We start from the raw sequence: 22234 nt of genomic DNA, 5'->3' as shown, positions 1-22234 counted from the left end.
GTCGGAGCTGCTGTTTGTTAGATCAAGACCTGCTCTGAGGTGCTCTGTGTCAGCTCTGAGTGACAGGCGATCTCGGGTACTCTGCAATGAGGGCTATGTGCACGGTTCCTGTGTGCCCAGCCCTGCCGTGCTATCTGCTCAGGGGAGCTCCATATCCTGGGAGGGGCCTGATCACAAGACCCCATGGGCTGCTGGGTAGTTGCACAGGTGAGCTCCATAACCTTGGAGTGGCGTGACCATGAGAGCCCCGTGGGCTGATGGGTACTTGCACAGGTGAGTTCCATAACCTGGCGTTGCCCTGACCACGAGAGCCCCGTGGGCTGCTGGGGACCTGGTAAAGGATGTCAGGACACTCAGTGAAGCCACCGAGGATATACATCCAGTAGTTCCTAATTCCTACACCCTGCTGGTCATTCTACCATCCACCAGGACATGGTATTCTGTATTAGACTTCAATGATGCCTTCTTCTGTATTCCATCGGTCCCAGAAAGGCTCTGCTGCCCTAGCAACCAGATTTGGGAATGGAGAAATGCTGCCGCCTTGTGGCCATTTCCCACAACAGCAGCTTTAAACCCAGTGCTAATGGTCACTAAATATTCACACTCACTGCAGGCCTGTGAATGACACCTGCCCTCAAAAACAATCCTGGGGTCGAAAATTGACCAAACAATTCAAAAGAGGGCAACCATCCAAGAAGACAATTTCAAGAGGTTAATTGTACTCTCCGTTTTTCTGTACGAGAAATTTAAAAGGCATGGAAAAATGCTCAACATTAGGAGTAATTAAAGATATGCAAATCCAAATTACAAAAACCTATCAGCTCACACCAGTCAGAATGGCCATCAGCAGAAATTCTGCAAACAATAAATGCTGAAGGGGTTTTGGAGAAATGCCTACCCTTGGTTCAACGTGGGACATGGTAAGAGCCAGTAATGAAAACAAAAATGAGGTGCCTTGTAAAGGTAAATACTGAGCTACGATTCAATCAAACATACCCACTGCGGGGCCTATCACCTGAGGGGATGAGAATCAAAAAGACACAGGCTGGGCTTCACTGGTGGCGCAGTGGTTGAGAGTCCGCCTGCCAATGCAGGGGACACGGGTTCATGCCCTGGTTTGGGAAGATCCCACGTGCCACGTAGCGGCTGGTCCCGTGAGCTATGCCTGCTGGGCCTGCGCGTCCGGAGCCTGTGCTCTGCAATGGGAGGGTCCACGGCAGTGAGAGGCCCACGTACCGCAAAAAAAAAAAAAAAAAAAAAAAAGACACAGGCTGGCAATCCTGCACTCCAGCAATATTTACCATAGCCAACACTTGGAAGCTACGAAAATGTCCATCAACAGAGGAATGCACAAAGAAGAAGTGGTCCATGTACACAATGGAATATGACTCCAATTTAAAAAATATATAAATTCAATTTATAAAACAAACATAAGTAAGGAGACATCAGCTTTTGGGGGCACATTCCACCCTAATATAAAACCGAGGAACACCACTGCCAGGATGGTCTCTTTCCCTAGTTACCAGATTGGGAAAAGCAGAAATGCTGCCGCCCTCTGGCCATTACCTGCAACAGCAGCTTTAAACCCTCTGCTAAGGGCCACTTCATATGCACCAGTACTGGAGGGCTGTGAATGAAACCTGCCCTCAAAATGTCTTGAGGGAGGTAATGGCCAAAGTATTTCTAAATGTCACACATACTTCACGAAAACAATTTGAAGAGGTAAGCCGTACTCACAGTTTGAAGAAAAAAAGGACATGCCAGAAAGCTCAATTTCAAGGGATTATGAGACGCATGCAAATCCAACCACAGAGTGGTATCAGCTCACACTAGTCAGAATAAACATCAGCAAAAATACTACAAAGAATAAATGCTGGAAATGTTGTGGAGAATAGCATAAATTCAACTTTAAGTGGGACGTAACCTGGTAAGAGCCACTAATGAGAACAGAATGGAGGTGCCTCTACAAGGTAAACATTTTGCTACCATATGATCCAGCAGGCCCACTCCTGGGCCTATAACCTAAGAAGACAGAATTGGAAAGACACAGGCAGGCAAATGTGCATTGCCGCAGCATTACAATAGCCATGACATGGAAGCAACCGAAAACTCCATCAACAGATGAGTGGACAAAGAAGAACTGGTACATGTACAGACAGAATATTAGCCAAGGAAAGAAAGGACACAATGCCATTTGCAGCACCGTAGATGAGTCTAGAGGTAATCACGTGACTTGTAGTAAGTCAGAAAGAGAAAGACACATATCGTATGATATCACTTAGAGGTGTTACCGAAACATTGATACCAGTGAAGATATTTCCACAGAGAAGGGCAATCACAGATTCATTAAACAAACTTATGGTTCACCAATGGAAAGGTGTGAGGATTGGATACATTAGGATATTGGGGTTAACAGGCATATACCAACACAGGTGAAATATATAATCACCAAACACCTACGGAATACCAAGAGAGGACTACTCAACATTCTGTCATAACGTACATGGGAAAAGGATCCCAGCAAGAACAGATATATGTATATGTGTGAAAGAACCACATCTTGCACACCTACAACAAGCCAAACATTGTAATCAAACTTGCTGTGATAAAAAATAAAAATTAAATTTAAAAAACGAACAAGAAGTAGTGAGACAAACTTAAGGGGCTTTTTCCTGGCACGTTCCATTCTAAATTACAACCTACAACACGACTTCCATTGAGGCTCTGTTGCCCTAGTAACCAGATTTGGTAAAGGAGAACTGCTGCCACCTTGTGGCCGTTTCACACAACAGCAGCTTTAATCCCAGCGCTAATGGTCAGTTGATATTCAAAATAATTGCAGGCCTGTAAATGACACCTGCCCTTAAAACAAATCCTGGGGTCGTATATCGACCAAAACATTCAAAAGACGTCCATATTTCAAAACGACAGTTTCAAGAGGCATATTTTACGCACGTCTGTGTTCTGCTTCTTTTTATTGTTTTTGTTACAAAATGGGAATGGAAAAAGGCAACCCTCAGAATGGGAGGAAATATTTGCAAACGAATCAATGGACAAAGGTTTAATCTCCAATATATATAAACAGCTCATGCAGCTTAATATTCAAAAAACAAACAACCCAATACAAAAATGGGTAGAAGGTCTAAATAGACATTTCTTCAAAGAAGACACAGAGATGGCCAAGATGCACATGAAAAGCTGCTCAACATCACTAATTATTAGAGAAATGCAAGTCAAAACTACAATGAGGTATCCCCTCACACCTGTTAGAATGGGCATCGTCAGAAAATCTACAAACAACAAATGCTGGGGAGGGTGTGGACAAAAGGAACCCTCTTCCACTATTGGTGGGAATGTAAATTGATACAGTCACTATGGAGAACAGTATGGTGGTTCCTTAAAAAACTAAAAATAGAATTAACACATGATCCAGCAATCCCACTTCTGGGCATATACCCAGAGAAAACCATAAGTCAAAAAGACATAGTCACCACATTGTTCACTGCAGCACTATTTACAATAGCCAGGTAATGGAAGCAACCTAAATGCCCACAGACAGACGAATGGATAAAGATGTGGTACATATATAAAATGGAATATTACTCAGCCATACAAAGGAATGAAACTGGGTCATTTGTAGAGATGTCGATGGATCTAGAGACTGTCGAACAGAGTGAAGTAAATCAGAAAGAGAAAAACAAATATTGTATATTAATGCATATATGTGGAAGCTAGAAAAATGGTACAGATGAACCGGTTTGCAGGGCAGAAATAGAGACACAGAGGTAGAGAACAAACGTATGGACACCAAGGGGGGGAAGCCATGGTGTGGTGGTGGTGGGATGACTTGGGAGATTGGGATTGACCTGTATACATGTATATGTATGAAATAGATAACTAATAATAACCTGTTGTATAAATAAATAAATAAAATTAAATTTCAAAAAAAAATTTTTTTTTTCTTTTTTCTTTTTGCGGTATGTGGGCCTCTCACTGTTGCGGCCTCTCCCGTTGCGGAGCACAGGCTCCGGATGCGCAGGCCCAGCGGCCATGGCTCACGGGCCCAGCCGCTCCGCGGCATATGGGATCCTCCCAGACCGGGGCACGAACCCGTATCCCCTGCATCAGCAGGCGGACTCTCAACCACTGCGCCAACAGGGAGGCCCTCAAAAATTTTTTAAATAAATAAATTTTTAAACTAAAACAAGAAAGTTCTTCCCTTCACACAGATGTATTTATAGGAATGAATTATTTCCATGCTTATATCTATAAATACATAAAAGAGGAATACAATCTACCATGAAGCAAAAAAGAAAAAAAAAACAGGACCCACCAGTTATACAGAGGAAAACCCTATCAGGGCACTTGGTCCAGTGGTAAACAGTTCTGAAGTTGGTCAGAGGTGGGGAATCATCTCCAATGCAGCCAGTATCCCCCCCGCAAGGAGCGTCCTCATTGCAAAGCTGGGGGACCGTGCTGAGGCGTCTGTGAGTAAACGTGAGCTGAGCCCCAGGCCAGCTGCTGCTGAAAAGTTCCCACCCTTCCCAGGTAAAACACCTGAATAGGTACAAGGACTTGAAAGCCTAGAGGAAGGGCCGTGGAGCCTCACCAGCGACAGCACGCAGGCCGACTTGGTGCCTGCAGGCCAGCCAGGATGGTCCTGGCCCCGGGCGCTCTTCTGGAAGCTTTCCATTTCCCTGCCTGAGATACACCTCCTGTCCCGGCCCCCACTGCTTTTTTCCTTCCTCACCTCTGCCCGGGGAGAAATTCCAGCGGAAGGTATGGGTGACACATCCTCTTCTTTAGCAGGTGGCATCCTGGCAACTCCTGCAGAAAGTCCAGCAGAGCCCCAATCACACCGGGCCACCCACAAAGCCGTGGCCCCTCGCTCCTTCCCACCAGCACAGCCCGAGACTGCTCATGGGGCAGAGAATATGGCGTCAGGCACAGCTGCAGGGGCTCTTGCTGCCTGGAGTGGTGTTCATATTGACCTCAACACAGGAACACCTGGGGAGGGCTGGCCAGCAGGGTCAGGCTGCCCACGTCAGCCAATCCTCACCCCTCAGGGGCTCACATCGCAGAAAATGGACCTCGCTGAACCGGCCAGGTCCAAGGAACAGGTGTGGGCTCCTGAGAGTCAGGATAGATAAAGGACTGCAGCTCCGGCTTGTTTTCTAATCATTTTATCTGGCCCATGAGTGGAGACAACTTCAAGAAGACCCTCTCCTAATGAGAGGAACCCAGGAGTCAGGGAGAGGATGCGTGATGGTTGGAGACAGGGGCCTGGTGCCCCGGCTGCAGTGGAAGTCTCTGGAAGACCAGGCAGAGGGAGGCCGCACAGAGTGATGCCCAGGGTCACAGACCTGTCGGAGCTGCTGTTTGTTAGATCAAGACCTGCTCTGAGGTGCTCTGTGTCAGCTCTGAGTGACAGGCGATCTCGGGTACTCTGCAATGAGGGCTATGTGCACGGTTCCTGTGTGCCCAGCCCTGCCGTGGTATCTGCTCAGGGGAGCTCCATATCCTGGGAGGGGCCTGATCACGAGACCCCATGGGCTGCTGGGTAGTTGCACAGGTGAGCTCCATAACCTTGGAGTGGCGTGACCATGAGAGCCCCGTGGGCTGATGGGTACTTGCACAGGTGAGTTCCATAACCTGGCGTTGCCCAGACCACGAGAGCCCCGTGGGCTGCTGGGGACCTGGTAAAGGATGTCAGGACACTCAGTGAAGCCACCGAGGATATACATCCAGTAGTTCCTAATTCCTACACCCTGCTGGTCATTCTACCATCCACCAGGACATGGTATTCTGTATTAGACTTCAATGATGCTTTCTTCTGTATTCCATTGGTCCCAGAAAGGCTCTGCTGCCCTAGCAACCAGATTTGGGAATGGAGAAATGCTGCCGCCTTGTGGCCATTTCCCACAACAGCAGTTTTAAACCCAGTGCTAATGGTCACTAAATATTCACACTCACTGCAGGCCTGTGAATGACACCTGCCCTCAAAAACAATCCTGGGACGGGCCTCCCTGGTGGCGCAGTGGTTGAGAGTCCGCCTGCCGATGCAGGGGATACGGGTTCGTGCCCCGGTCTGGGAGGATCCCATATGCCGCGGAGCGGCTGGGCCCGTGAGCCGTGGCCGCTGGGCCTGCGCGTCCGGAGCCTGTGCTCCGCAACGGGAGAGGCCACAACAGTGAGAGGCCCGCATACCACAAAAAGAAAAAAAAAAAAAAAAAAAAAAAAAAAAAAAAAACAATCCTGGGGTCGAAAATTGACCAAACAATTCAAAAGAGGGCAACCATCTAAGAATACAATGTCAAGAGGTTAATTGTACTCTCCATTTTTCTGTACGAAAAATTTAAAAAGGCATGGAAAAATGCTGAACATTAGGAATCATTAAAGATATGCAAATCCAAATTACAAAAACCTATCAGCTCACACCAGTCAGAATGGCCATCAGCAAAAATTCTGCAAACAATAAATGCTGAAAGGGTTTTGGAGAAATGCCTACCCTTGGTTCAACGTGGGACATGGTAAGAGCCAGTAATGAAAACAAAAATGAGGTGCCTTGTAAAGGTAAATACTGAGCTACGATTCAATCAAACATACCCACTGCTGGGTCTCTCACCTGAGGGGATGAGAATCAAAAAGACACAGGCTGGGCTTCACTGGTGGCGCAGTGGTTGAGAGTCCGCCTGCCAATGCAGGGGACACAGGTTCATGCCCCGGTTCAGGAAGATCCCACGTGCCGCGTAGCGGCTGGTCCCGTGAGCTATGCCTGCTGGGCCTGCGCGTTTGGAGCCTGTGCTCTGCAATGGGAGGGTCCACGGCAGTGAGAGGCCCACGTACCGCAAAAAAAAAAAAAGACACAGGCTGGCAATCTTGCACTCCAGCAATATTTACCATAGCCAACACTTGGAAGCTACGAAAATGTCCATCAACAGAGGAATGTACAAAGAAGAAGTGGTCCATGTACACAATGGAATATGACTCCAATTTAAAAGATATATAAATTCAATTTATAAAACAAACATAAGTAAGGAGACATCAGCTTTTGGGGGCACATTCCACTCTAATATAAAACCGAGAAACACCACTGCCAGGATGGTCTGTTTCCCTAGTTACCAGATTGGGAAAAGCAGAAATGCTGCCGCCCTCTGGCCATTACCTGCAACAGCAGCTTTAAAACCTCTGCTAAGGGTCACTTCATATGCACCAGTACTGGAGGGCTGTGAATGAAACCTGCCCTCAAAATGTCTTGAGGGAGGTAATGGCCAAAGTATTTCTAAATGTCACACATACTTCACGAAAACAATTTGAAGAGGTAAGCTGTACTCACAGTTTGAAGAAAAAAAGGACATGCCAGAAAGCTCAATTTCAAGGGATTATGAGACGCATGCAAATCCAACCACAAAGTGGTATCAGCTCACACTAGTCAGAATTAACATCAGCAAAAATACTACAAACAATAAATGCTGAAAATGTTGTGGAGAATAGCATAAATTCAACTTTAAGTAGGACGTAACCTGGTAAGAGCCACTAATGAGGACAGAATGGAGGTGCCTCTACAAGGTAAACATTTTGCTACCATATGATCCAGCAGGCCCACTCCTGGGCCTATAACCTAAGAAGACAGAATTGGAAAGACACAGGCAGGCAAATGTGCATTGCCGCAGCATTACAATAGCCATGACATGGAAGCAACCGAAAACTCCATCAACAGATGAGTGGACAAAGAAGAACTGGTACATGTACAGACAGAATATTAGCCAAGGAAAGAAAGGACACAATGCCATTTGCAGCACCATAGATGAGTCTAGAGGTAATCACGTGACTTGTAGTAAGTCAGAAAGAGAAAGACACATATCGTATGATATCACTTAGAGGTGTTACCGAAACATTGATACCAGTGAAGGTATTTCCACAGAGAAGGGCAATCACAGATTCATTAAACAAACTTATGGTTCACCAATGGAAAGGTGTGAGGATTGGATACATTAGGATATTGGGGTTAACAGGCATATACCAACACAGGTGAAATATATAATCACCAAACACCTACGGAATACCAAGAGAGGACTACTCAACATTCTGTCATAACGTACATGGGAAAAGGATCCCAGCAAGAACAGATATATGTATATGTGTGAAAGAACCACATCTTGCACACCTACAACAAGCCAAACATTGTAATCAAACTTGCTGTGATAAAAAATAAAAATTAAATTAAAAAAACGAACAAGAAGTAGTGAGACAAATTTAAGGGGCTTTTTCCTGGCACGTTCCATTCTAAATTACAACCTACAACACGACTTCCATTGAGGCTCTGTTGCCCTAGTAACCAGATTTGGTAAAGGACAACTGCTGCCACCTTGTGGCCGTTTCACACAACAGCAGCTTTAATCCCAGCGCTAATGGTCAGTTGATATTCAAAATAATTGCAGGCCTGTAAATGACACCTGCCCTTAAAACAAATCCTGGGGTCGTATATCGACCAAAACATTCAAAAGACGTCCATATTTCAAAACGACAGTTTTAAGAGGCATATTTTACGCACGTTTGTGTTCTGCTTTTTATTGTTTTTGTTACAAAATGGGAATGGAAAAAGGCAACCCTCAGAATGGGAGGAAATATTTGCAAACGAATCAATGGACAAAGGTTTAATCTCCAATATATATAAACAGCTCATGCAGCTTAATATTAAAAATACAAACAAGCCAATACAAAAATGGGTAGAAGATCTAAATAGACATTTCTTCAAAGAAGACACAGAGATGGCCAAGATGCACATGAAAAGCTGCTCAACATCACTAATTATTAGAGAAATGCAAGTCAAAACTACAATGAGGTATCACCTCACACCTGTTAGAATGGGCGTCATCAGAAAATCTACAAACAACAAATGCTGGGGAGGGTGTGGACAAAAGGAACCCTCTTCCACTATTGGTGGGAATGTAAATTGATACAGTCACTATGGAGAACAGTATGGTGGTTCCTTAAAAAACTAAAAATAGAATTACCATATGATACAGCAATCCCACTTCTGGGCATATACCCAGAGAAAACCATAAGTCAAAAAGACATAGTCACCACATTGTTCACTGCAGCACTATTTACAATAGCCAGGTAATGGAAGCAACCTAAATGTCCACAGACAGACGAATGGATAAAGATGTGGTACATATATAAAATGGAATATTACTCAGCCATACAAAGGAATGAAACTGGGTCATTTGTAGAGATGTCGATGGATCTAGAGACTGTCGTACAGAGTGAAGAAAGTCAGAAAGAGAAAAACAAATATTGTATATTAATGCCTATATGTGGAACCTAGAAAAATGCTACAGATGAACTGGTTTGCAGGGCAGAAATAGAGACACAGAGGTAGAGAACAAACGTATCGACACAGAGTGGGGGAAGCCATGGTGTGGTGGTGGTGGGATGAGTTGGGAGATTGGGATTGACCTGTATACATGTATATGTATAAAATAGATAACTAATAATAACCTGTTGTATAAAAAAATAAATAAAATTAAATTTCAAAATTTTAAAAAATAAATAAAATTTAAAAATAAAACAAAAACCTTCTTCCCTTCACACAGATGTATTTATAGGAATGAATTATTTCCATGCTTATATCTATAAATACATAAAAGAGGAATACAATCTACCATGAAGCAAAAAAGAAAAAAAAAACAGGACCCACCAGTTATACAGAGGAAAACCCTATTAGGGCACTTGGTCCAGTGGTAAACAGTTCTGAAGTTGGTCAGAGGTGGGGAATCATCTCCAATGCAGCCAGTAGCCCCCCCGCAAGGTGCGTCCTCATTGCAAAGCTGGGGGACCGTGCCGAGGCGTCTGTGAGTAAATGTGAGCTGAGCCCCAGGCCAGCTGCTGCTGAACTGTTCCCACCCTTCCCAGGTAAAACACCATTTTGTCTTTAAGTTACTTGTTGAAACAACTGCACAAATATGAAAAAGATATAATATCAGGCATCCTCTGCCCACAGTTTCTACTAATACATGATTTTCTTCCACTTTAATGATAAAGACAGAACATTTCAGCATTCCACTGCCCTTATTATTTTTCATTTTTGTTGATATTTGTACTGAATACATCTTTCAATATTTTAAAAACGGAACATTTATTTAGGTTGTTCCACACACAGCCTTTAGTGGTAAGGGTTTTGTTGTTATTCTTCTATTATATTTCCTTTAAAAATCATTATACCGTTTAAATAAAGTCAATTTTATAGGCATTTATGATATGATATTGATGAAATTAATACATAGAGAGCAATAGTAGAAGTTGATTGGACTTGAGAGCGTCTATTAGCACAGTTAAATATAAATATTATATATATATAAGCTAAATTATATGCTGAGTGAGATTCTCCTACTCTTTTCACTGTGCCCCTCAAGCCTGTAAGAAATGGAATATTTGTTGCCATCTCAGTAAACATAGGATGTCACAGTCATCAGCCCTTGCAGCCCTCCTGTGTGAGGCGCGGGCCCTGAGGGAACACGGGATATGCAAATACAGAATATGCAGGCCCCAGGGCGCTGAGGTGCATAACAAAAGAAGGAATTCAGTGAGCCCAGACTCTGGCACCTTCGCATAGAAAGAATAGCGCTACATTCCTCACGTTGGGAGAGCTGGTTTTCCTTAGTTAACAATCAGCTGTTGATGGTCCCCATTACCTGCGCCAGTCCCCTGCCCTGTCCACTCCCCCCTGTACTTTAGCTCAGGGAGGAAGGAGCGCAGAGGGACTCAGCTGAATAAGGGGCCTGCGAGCCTCGGGAGGAGTTTTTAGCCGCTTTCCCCGCAGTCAGGAGGAGGGGCGCTGACGCTGCAGCCGGACCCTGCGCCTCGCTTGCCCCGTTTACCCTCAGGACGCTCAGGTAGACCCCCTTCCCATGCCCTCCAGGCCCCACTAGCCAGGCCGAGGGCAGGGGCGAGAGGAGGGACCGAAATTCCCCGGGACCAGAGGCTGGGGGCAGCCCTTTCTGCACAGCAGCGGCGGGTGGCAGCGAACCCCTGCCCCTCAGAACCTGGTCTTGCGTTGCCGCCCAGGCACCGGACCAGGCAGAGGGTCGGCGCCCACTTACCCGGGCCGCCGTCCCCACGACTGTCGCGGCTTCAGCCGCCGGGGCCCCTCCAGAGCCGGCAGCCTCAGTGAGGCCGCCCTCCCCTCGGGCTCCGGGGCAGTTCCGTGAAGGCGGAGGGAAGAGACCCCGAGCCGGGAGTTCCAGCTCTGCGGAAACAGGCGCTCCGTTCTGGGCGCACGGGGTGGGACCGATCTGACCCGAGGCCTTCTGGGAGTGAGGGGGGCGCCGGGGGAGGGAGCCGCCAGGATCGCAGGGCCCCGTCGGGGGTCCTGGAGGGGCGGCACGGCCTGAGGGCCCCGCCCACTCTGACCGCAGCCCAGGCCTTTTTCCTGGAATCCTACACAAAAATGTTAGAAAGAAACGCGCTCTACGGTAAATATTCACAAATGATTGTTGCTGCTGTGCTTCCTATTCTATTAAACGTGTAAAGTCCATAAAACACTTTAAGTTCAGAGTTATCTATGAATTTTTACCTGTCCTTATTATGTCTCCGCTACTCCCAATTGTGGTTAATGAATCAGAGACTGTGCCATCACTAGTTAAAAATGAGCTTGTTAAAAAATAGAACACAGGCACACCGGACCTACTGAACCACCATCTGCACTTTTACAATCTCCCCAGTGTACTTTTGTACCCATGAATAGTTGAAAGGTTCATTTCTACCTCGACATGTCTTTTCTGTCTCAGAAATACACACATTTTATCCAGTTTGATATAAATAAAACACTCAAAAATGCATATGCCTGTGTTGAAACCATCCTTTTATCATTTCTTTTCCAGATAAGTATAGTCTCTATACTGGTTTTGTGGATCACATGCCATACTCTTTTCTTGTAGTTAGAAATAAGATAGAGAAACTTATTTTCTAAAAAAAAAAATTATATATTTATTTATTTATTTATTTATTTATTTATTTATTTATTTATTTATTTCTTCCTTCCTGGGTCACATTATGAACTGTTCCCGTGGCCACACGGTATGTGTACTTTTAATTTCAGGGACTGCTGACATTCAAGGATGTGCCCATAGATTTCTCTCAAGAGGACTGGGAATGCCTCAGCCAAGATCAATGGGAATTGTACAGGGATGTGATGTTAGAGAAGTATAGGGGCCTGCTACCCTTGGGTGAGGATACCTTCCTTCCAGAATTCCTTATCCACCCACAGGGTTTAGAGTCATTCATTTGTAGAATGTCTCCTGGAATCTTCTGCTTCCTACAATAGGGTTTCAAACTGCAACGTTTCAGGAAATATTGGGAGTTTGTCGGTATAATTTATCTTATTCTTTAATATTGCAGTCTCTCTTTTAATATACTTTGTAACTGCTTGGGATGTGTCTATATGAACTGTGTACTATATGCTTCTGTTATAGTCCTTACAATATTTGATTGTCTTATTTTCTGTAACAATTTTCCAAGGATTCTTTGGGCTTAAGGTATATTAAAAGGGAGACTGCAATTCTGGGACTTCCCTGGTGATGCAGTCGTTAACAATTCGCCTGCCAATGCAGGGGACACGGGTTTGATCCCCAGTCTGGGAAGATCCCACGTGCCACGGAGCATCTAACCCAGGGGACTACAACTACTGAGCCTGCACACCGCAACTCCTGAAGCTGGTGTGCCTTGAGTCCGTGTGCCACTTATTTTATGGAGAATCACACCACCTCTGAGTGATTAAAATTTAGACCAGCTAGTGAAAATGCTTTATCACCTGTTCTTCTAAAACACTGATCAACGGAACAAGTTTTACTAGGGATAACAGTGTTATTGTATCCTAGAGTTCATATCAGCAATATGGTTTATGACCTTGATGCTGGATCAGGACATTTCAATGGTATAACTGCCATTAACTGTCTGTTTGTTCAACGATTAAAGTCTCACGTGATCTGAGTTCAGACTGGAGTCATCCTGCTTGGTTTCTGTCTATTGCAGATTTCTCCCAGTATGAAAGGACAAGAGCAATACGGCTTACTTTACAAAATGTCTTCAAACTAAATGATGGTATAATCTACATTCAATTAATTTATACATACCCTACTGTAGCACAGGTTTCATTACGGTGGCAGACCCCAGTAATTATGTAAAACTGAAACCTTTATCTGCAGTGGTTCAAGTCCTCTTCCTAAGAATACGTTTATAATCAACATTCTTTCACAAATGACCCAATTTAATTCACCATAGCATTCTTCATATTAACTAAATGGAAAATCCTAGGCTATATACAAATACAGAAAGGGCCAACAATCATCAGCCCCCATGGATGATTACAAACCATTGCTGAGGCATCCAAATTACTTATTAAAGAACTACTATGTCCATCAACATCATCAATTTATATATTATTGCCCCAATGCTAAACTTAACCCTGACTCTCACAACATGAATTCCTCTTCCCATATCTTATACGCTAATTCATATAAATGTAGGGATACTATTTATATTAGCCATATCACACCTAGCCATTTTTTCTATCTTCTGAGCTGGATGATCTTCAGATTCAAAATACTCACTGGAGCCCTAGGGACAGTAGAACATACAATCTCGTATGAAGTAATGTACCAGTTATTCTACTCTCAGTCTTACTGATAAATGGATCATTTACACTTTCAACCGTAATTATTACACGAGAACACCTATGACTAATTTTCTCCTGACCACTACCCAGAATTTGGTTGTCTCCACAGTAGCAGAAATCCAATGAAGGCCCACTTGATTTAACAGAAGTAGAATCAAAACCTGTAATTGTCTTCATTGTAGAAAATGTAGTAGGCCCACTCACCCCGTCCTTCCTAGAGAATTTGTCAATTTCCTTATAATAAACATTTCCACAACAATCTATTTTTAGGAGCATTCGACAATCCCTAGGTGCCAGAGTTATATACAGCCCAAGTCATCATTAAAACACATCTAACAATCTCCTTTCTATGAATTCGAGCATCCTACCCACAATTTTGATATGATCAACGTCTACATCTCTTATAAAAAGTGGTTTTTTTACTACTAAGATTAGCCCGATGTATATGAGAGTTTTCACTGCCTGTCATCATACCAGGCAACCTATCACAAACTTAAGAAATATGTCTGACGGGGCTTCCCTGGTGGCGCACTAGTTGGGAGTCCGCCTGCCAATGCAGGGGACACGGGTTTGTGCCCCAGTCCGGGAGGATCCTGCGTGCCGCGGAGCGGCTGGGCCCGTGAGCCATGGCTGCTGAGCCTGCCTGTGGCGTCCGGAGCCTGTGCTCCACAGCAGGAGAGGCCATGGCAGTGAGAGGCCCGCGTACCGCAAGGAAAAAAAAAAGAAATATGTCTGACAAAAGAGTTACTTTGATAGAGTAAATCATAGAAGTTTCAATGCTCTTATTCCTGGAATTGAGTTCTTCCTAAGAATTTTACATTCTCCATGCTACCACATTACACCACATGCTATATAGTAAGGTTCTCTAAGTAAGGCTCAGGCCCATACCCCCAAAATGTTGTATATCCTTCCTGTACTAATAAACTCTCATTGTTTTTACTATCATTCTACTATTATCTCAGGAAATATAATTGTATAAGAAGCTCACACTGGTTAATGGTATCCCCATTCTAATAAAAAACACGAACCCATAAGCTACAGAAGCATCCAAGAAATATTTCCTAAAACAATCCACCACATCAATACTACTTATAATGGCTATTATTAATCTAATATACTCTGGTCAAAGAACACAAAGAATAACAAAAATCTTTAATCCAGCAGCATCCACCCTCATGAAAATCGCCCTTGTCACAAAAGTAGGACTTTCCCCATTTCACTTCTGAGTGTCTGAAGTAACACAAGGCATTCCATGAACAGCAGGCCTGATGCTATTTACATGACAAAAGTGCACCCCTATCAGTTTTATACCACATGTCACCATCCATCAACCTAAATATACTATTAATCATAGTGATATTATAAATCATAGCTGGAGGCTGAGGCAGACTTAGCCATACTCACCTGGAATAAATTACACCCTCCTCATCAATTGCCCATATAGGATGAATAACAGCTATTATAAAGTATATTCCAATTATAACAATCTTAAACATACTAATTTATATCATAACAACACTCTCTGCTTCTTATTTATGCCCAGATCATGTACTACAAGAGTATCATTATCACACACGTGAGATAAAACACCTCCCATCACAATCCTTTTCCTCACCATTATAGTATCATTAGGACATCACCCATCACTATCAGGGTTTTTACCCAAATGAATAATTATCCAAGAGATAACAAAAATGATAACATCATTCTACCAACACTGATAGCCATCATGGCCGTCCTCAACATATATTTCTACTTGCAGCTAACATACTCCACGTCACTAACTATGTTCCCTTCATTAAACAACAGAAAAATAAAACAATTTGAACATACAAAGAAATAACCTTCCTATCATTACCAATCATAATATCCACACGATTCCTACCCATACACCCATTCTATCAGTGCTGGACTAGGAATTTAGGTCAGTTCAGATCAAGAGCTTTCATAACCCTAAACAAGTAAAATTTACTTAATTCCTAAAAATAAGGATTGCAAGACGTCATCCTACATCAATTGAATGTAAAGCAAACATTGTAATTCAGCCAAATCTTTAGGAGATTGATGAGCTTTAACCCCAGGAAACTTTAGTTAACAGGCAAATCCTCTAGTCTACTGGCTTCAATCTGCTTCTCCTTCATTTGAGAAAGAAAAAGAAGAGAAAAAAGTCAGGAAAATCTTTGGCAGAATTGAAGCTGCTTGTCTGAAATTACAGTTCAATTCGTTGATTCACCACAGGGTTTGCCACAAAGAGGGCTCGATCTCTGTCTTTACATTTACAGTCTAAAGCTAGCTCAGTCATTTTACCTCTGTTCATACACTGCAGATTATTTTCTACAAATCACAAAGATATCGGCATTTTATATTTACTATTTGGTGCTTGAGCTGGAGTAGCAGGCAGCACCTTAAGTATATTAATCCAGGCTGAGCTATGCTAACCTGGAGCGCAACTTGGAGATGCCCAAATCTGTAAGGTAGTCATAACAGTCCCTTCACTTGTAATAATTTTCTTTATAGTTGTACCCATTATATTGCAGGGTTTCAAAACTGACTTGGGCCACTAATAAGTAGGACACCTGAGGTAGCATTTCCCCAAATAAATCATATAAACTTTTGACTATTTCCCCCATCATTCTTATTCCTACTCATATCAGCAACAGTAGAAGCTGGTTCTGGTACCAGTGGAACCGTGTATTCAGCTCTAGCCTGCAATCTGGCCCACACAGGAGCCTCTGTCGACCTAACCATTTCCTCCTTACATTTAGCAGGTGTCTCTTCCATTCTTGGTGCTATTACTTTTATCACTATAGTCTTTCATACAAAACCAGCAGTCATATCCCAATACCAAACACCATTATTTGTTTAATCTTCCCCAACTATAGCCATATTACTATAATTACCAATGTCAGTCCGAGCAGCCAGAATTGCCATACTGTTAAGAGATAGAAATCTCAACACTACTTTCTTTGACCCTGCAGGAGGAGACCGAATCCTGTACCAACACGTATTTTGATTCTTTGGTCACCCTGAAGTCTGTATTCATGGCCTATCAGGGTTTGTTATAAACTCACATATCATTACATACTCTTTAGGATGAAAAGGGCCTTTCAGCTATTTGGGAATAGTATGAGTCATGTCTACTGGCTTTTTAGGATTTCTCTTGTGGGCCCATCATATGTTTACCATAGGGATAGCAACACTTTCTTTAATTTTTCTTTTTTTTTCTTTCTTTTGGCTGTGTTGGGTCTTGGTTGCTGCACGTGGGCTTTCTATGGTTGCAGTGAGTGGCAGCTACTCTTCGTTGTGGTGTGCGGCCTTTTCATTGCAGTGGCTTCTCTTGTTGCAGAGCACAGGCTCTGGCGCGTGAGCTCAGTAGTTGTGGCTCGCAGGATCTAGAGGGCAGGCTCAGTAGTTGTAGCGCACGGCCTTTTTGCTCCGCGGCATGTGGAATCTTCCTGGACCTGGGATCAAACCTGTTTCCCCTGTATTGGCAGGCCAATTCTTTACCACCGCATCACCAGGGAACTTCCTGATTAGCAACTCTTCACGGAGGTAATATTAAATGAGATCCCACTCTATTATGAGTTTGGCTTTATTTTCCTTTTTACAGTAGGTGGTTTGACAGCAATCATCTTAGCCAACTCATCCCCGGACATTGTCCTCCAGGATACATACTATGTAGTAGCACAATTCCATGACGTAGTGTCCATGGGAGCAGTCTTCACTATTATAGGAGGCTTCCTACACTGATTTTCACTATTCTCAGGTTACACAGTTAACTCAGCAGTAGCAAAACTCACTTCACAGGTATATTTGTAGTAGTAAATATGACTTCCTGCAGCACTTTCTTGGCCTCTCAGGGAGGTTACTACATTCCTCTGAGGCACACACAACATGAAATATTTTGTCTTTAGGCTCATTCGTCTCAGTAGCAGCAGTAATGCTAATAATCTTCATACTGTGAAAAACATTTGTGTCCAAACGAGGAGTCTCCAGTGGAAACTGCTACTCCTAACCTAGAATGGTTGCACGGATGCCCTCCACCATATCCTATATTTGAAGATCCTACCTATGCAAATGTAAAATAAGGAAGGATTCAAGTCCTTTTCAAGCAGTTTGAAGCCAACAGCATAACAATTATGTCTTTCTCAATAAATGAGATAAAAGTAAAAAGTGATGTAAATTTTTCAAAGTGAAATTATAGGCTAAAATAGTGTATATCACGAAGGCATATCAATTTCATCTAGGCTCTCAAGATACAACATCACCGATTATGGAAGAACTTTTACATTTTCATCACACACATTAATAGTGATTTTTAAAAGAAGTTCTCTAGTCCTCTATATTATTTCACTAATATTGATAACTAAACTAACTCATATGAGTAAAATAGATACACAGGTAGAGAACATTTGAACAATTTACCAGCCATTATTGTAATCTTAATTGCTCTATCATCATTGTGAATCCTTTACATGATACATGAAACCAATAACTCTTCCCAAACCATAAAAACTATGGGTCAGTAACGATACTGATGCTACAAATACACAGATTATGAAGATTTAAATGTTGACTCCTCTGTAATACCCACATCAGAGCTAAAACCAGGAGAATAGTGATTAATAGAAGTCAACAACCTAGCAGTATAGAGACAGTCATTGAATGTTAGTTTCATCTGAAATTGCTGTACACACCTGAGCTGTTCCTTCTCAGGCCTAAAAAGAGCTGCTATCCCAGGATGCCTAAATTAAAGAATCTTAATACCGACAGGACCAGGCCTATGTTGTGGACAACGATCAGTAGAGGTCGTTTTCCTGAGTTCAAGGACAGAACAGAGGGATATGGCTGAGATATGGGGTGAATCTGGAGCTCATGGGGATGCACTCTCCAAGCTCCAGGATAGGAAAGGGGCCTCTGGGGTCCCAGGCCACCCACCACGCCCTCCCGAGCAGGATCTTGGCAACATGCCCTGTCAGTGATGAGGCAGCCCTAGCACTTGTCATGCCCCAATGCTGTGTCCTATGTGGGTCCCATGCTCTTGGGACCACACCCACACTCTGCAGGTCCACGCTGCAGGGTCCTTCGTGCCTCAGGAGTAGAGACCACACAGTAAGCAGTTTCCTCCCCAACCAGCAGGAGGAGGGGAGGAGAGCAGGGGCAACAGGGGAATCTCACTCAGGCACCCAAGAACACCCCAGGGGTTCCAGCGGGGACAGTGATGATGCAGCTGAGGCACAGACCAAGAGACGGAACCAGAGGACCCAAAAGGCAGCTGGTCAGTTCCTGGCTCATCTGCACGCCGGACACCTTGGTCCCTCATACACCCCCTTCCTCATACACCCTCTCCTTAAATGCAGATGCTTCAGATGCAAACAGGCAAAGCTTCAGACTGAAAGTCAGCTCTTCCAAAGTGACCTGTCAGCAAACACTGCAGGATTCCATTCCAGTGGGCGCCCTGGAGTCCACAACTCAGGGACTGAAGATATCAGTGCCAGGGGCAGTCGGAGGGAATGGGGAGTGAGACGTTCATGGTTGTGGAATTTTGGTTTTGCAAGATGAAAAGTTCTAGGAATGGTGGTGATGGCTCCACGAGAAAGTGAATAGATCTGATGCCTCAGAAACGTGCACTTAAAATGGTGATGATGGTAAAGGGTATATGACGTGTGTTTTATTTCACTTAAAATAAATTCTTAAAATAATGTATTGATAATTGAGGTTCCATTTCGACTCCCCTTCTTCAAAAATGTCGGAGGACAAGACACAGTCCCCTACCTTAGGGGCCATCATGGTACCCTCACATGGCACATGGGAGACTATTCTTGGGGGGTGGCTAGTCTGTGCTCACCTGACCTCTGTCCAGGGGTACCCAGGCAGTGGTGACCCCCCTAGATTAGACATATGTTATTAATATGATACCACCAAGTGTTGTCACTCACCAGAACACAGAGCAGCAACCCCCTCAAACATGCCTGACCTCATATGAATGTGAGAAGTCTAAGAGAAGAAAAGGTACCACAGGTTAATCAGGGCAACACCCTTAATGCAGAGGTTGGAAATCTCAAAGGGGAAAAGACACACTGCAGGCAAAGAGCACATATGGGGTGTCCCCGTACATGTGATCCTGATCCATGCAGATGTGGTGAGACCCACACATTCCCCACACCCTTTACCTGGGGTCGCACATCCACACTCACCACAGTGACACCACCTCCCCAGAACCTGCACCTAAAGTCACACGTTCTCTCTCAACAGGTGACCCTTCCTACACAGACCCCTCCACCTGAGTCACATGCCCACAGTCCCAGGGTGAACCGCCCTCCCCAGACTCCCCCAACTGGGCTCACACGTGCACAGTCTCCAGGGTGACCTCACCTCCCCAGACCCCGCACCTGGGGTGACATGTCCCCTTGGTCAGGACACCATGGCTCTGGTGGTGGCTCCCCTCATGTGGAAACAAGCTGTGTTCCTGGGACCTCCTGGGATGGGAAAAAGTGGCAGGTGGGTCTCCTCTCCCCACACTTGTCCCAGAGAAGTCCTCCTCTTTTCACTTTGCTTCTGTTGATTTTACTTGTTTTTAAAGCTTTCATGCTAGAGTTGAACATACTACTTGGTTCTGGCAGGCTCAGTCCTTTCTTGTCTCACATACTTGTTGAGATAACTCACAGGACAGCAGGGCTGAAAGCCGAGGGGCAGCTCTGGACGCTTCTGAGTAGGGACGGTAGACTGGAAGGAGAGCTCAGCAGCAGCCTCAGCTGTTACCCATCGGCCTTTTGCCCGATCTGCGTGCCCTGCAATCAATTCATCAGCTAAACCTGCCTCCCTACGCACCATGCACGTGCTGGTGAATTAGAATTATTGCCAGGTAGCCCTCCTGCGGATTCTCCACGAGCCCCAGGGAACGTGAACCTTGCAGGGATTAAGACTAAGGCCCCGACCATAGCACTGACACTTGGGAGGACCAGGTAACCACACTCAGAAGAGAGGCCGTTACTTAGACAAGCCCACCTCAGCTCCAGACCCCAGACATCTAAGCACTGTCCTTCAGATGCAGGCACGGAGCTTCCCAGTCCTGAGGCCAGGCCGGGTTTCTACCCAGGTTCCCATAGTCCTAGCGTACACAGAACATGGTCAGGTCTAAATCTTCTTAGTATAGACAACACATGGTCAGCTCTAAACATAATCAGTAGACAGGACATGCAGAGGTCTAAATCTACCGTGTAGACAGAACTTGATCATGTTTAAACTAGCTTAGGGCTGATCTCATAGGAGGTACAGATCACACACATGGGTCTCTCATCTTTGGACACCTGCATCAGGAAACTGAACAAAATCTTTGTCATTAAACATTTCAAGAGGCAAAACCGAAATGTTACCAATATCACTGGCCACCTGATGGTCAGGATCCACGGGTGAGCCACGAGCTTCTGAGAGTGCAGCCCAGTTTGCTGCCAGGACAGACAAGACGTGGCCTGATTTCAGCCTCCCAGGCTTCCAGAAGGAGGCGGCTGCACTGGAAGCCCAAGCAGGACAGTCCTGCATGGTCCGGGCCGGGAGATCCGGTCTGTCCATTCCACTGGCCATTCCGGGCGGGGTGCTCAGGGCCTCTGAGAGCCCTGAACTCAGGTCCTGCTTCCCTGTAGTGTGTGCGTGTGTGTGTGCATGTGTCTGTTTGTGTGTGTAGAGGGGGCGGTGGCTGACGGCTCCCATGGCTCCAGTCTGGGGCACTGCGCTGTCTTCGAGGGGAGGCACGGGGAGAGGTAGGGGCACAGAAGCCATTGGAGAGGAGAACCCACCGCGGAACTCCTTGCACACTGGCTTGCCCCACCTGGTGACCCGCCTGCCCATCGTGGGCCGCATGTCACCCCCCAGACCCCACCCCTGAGGGCAGGGCGCCTGCTCTTTCGAAAGCACAAGGTCTCACATGAAGGAGACCCAGTGGGGACTGTCACGCCCTGACTCCTGATGCTGACTTTGGGATAATGAACCCCCTTGACTGCGCGATGGGACCCTGTGAGGAAAGAGGTGGTGGCCCCATCCAAGTCGGGGCCTGGCTGAGAGATGGTAACACAGGAGCCAAGTGCAGAGCCTGGAGGCCAGGCCAACAGGAGGGGCACCCCCAGCCTTGGCCGGGCTCTCCAGCTGTGACATTGTAGCTTTAGGGCACCTGGGTCAGGTGACTGAGTGTAATGGGGGTCTAAACTGGACCCAGAATGGGGCTTAAAGAAGGTGTGAAGGATGTTACTTAGACAGTGACAGTCATTGGAAGACAGACTCTGTGTCAGGACATCCTGCTCCATCCATTTAAATCCCTGAGGGGGCTTCCCTGGTGGCGCAGTTGTTGAGAGTCCACCTGACGATTCAGGGGACACGGGTTTGTGCCCCGGTCTGGGAAGATCCCACATGCTGCGGAGAGGCTGGGCCCGTGAGCCATGGCCGCTGAGCCTGCGTGTCCAGAGCCTGTGCTCCACAACGGGAGAGGCCACAACAGTGAGAGGCCCACGCACCACAAAAAAAATAATAAAATAATAAAATAATAAAATAAATCCCTGAGAT

Source organism: Mesoplodon bidens (genome assembly GCF_964165515.1).
Source record: "Mesoplodon bidens genome assembly, chromosome: 8".
NCBI classification, from domain to species: domain Eukaryota; kingdom Metazoa; phylum Chordata; class Mammalia; order Artiodactyla; family Ziphiidae; genus Mesoplodon; species Mesoplodon bidens.
This window is presented reverse-complemented; position numbering follows the sequence as displayed.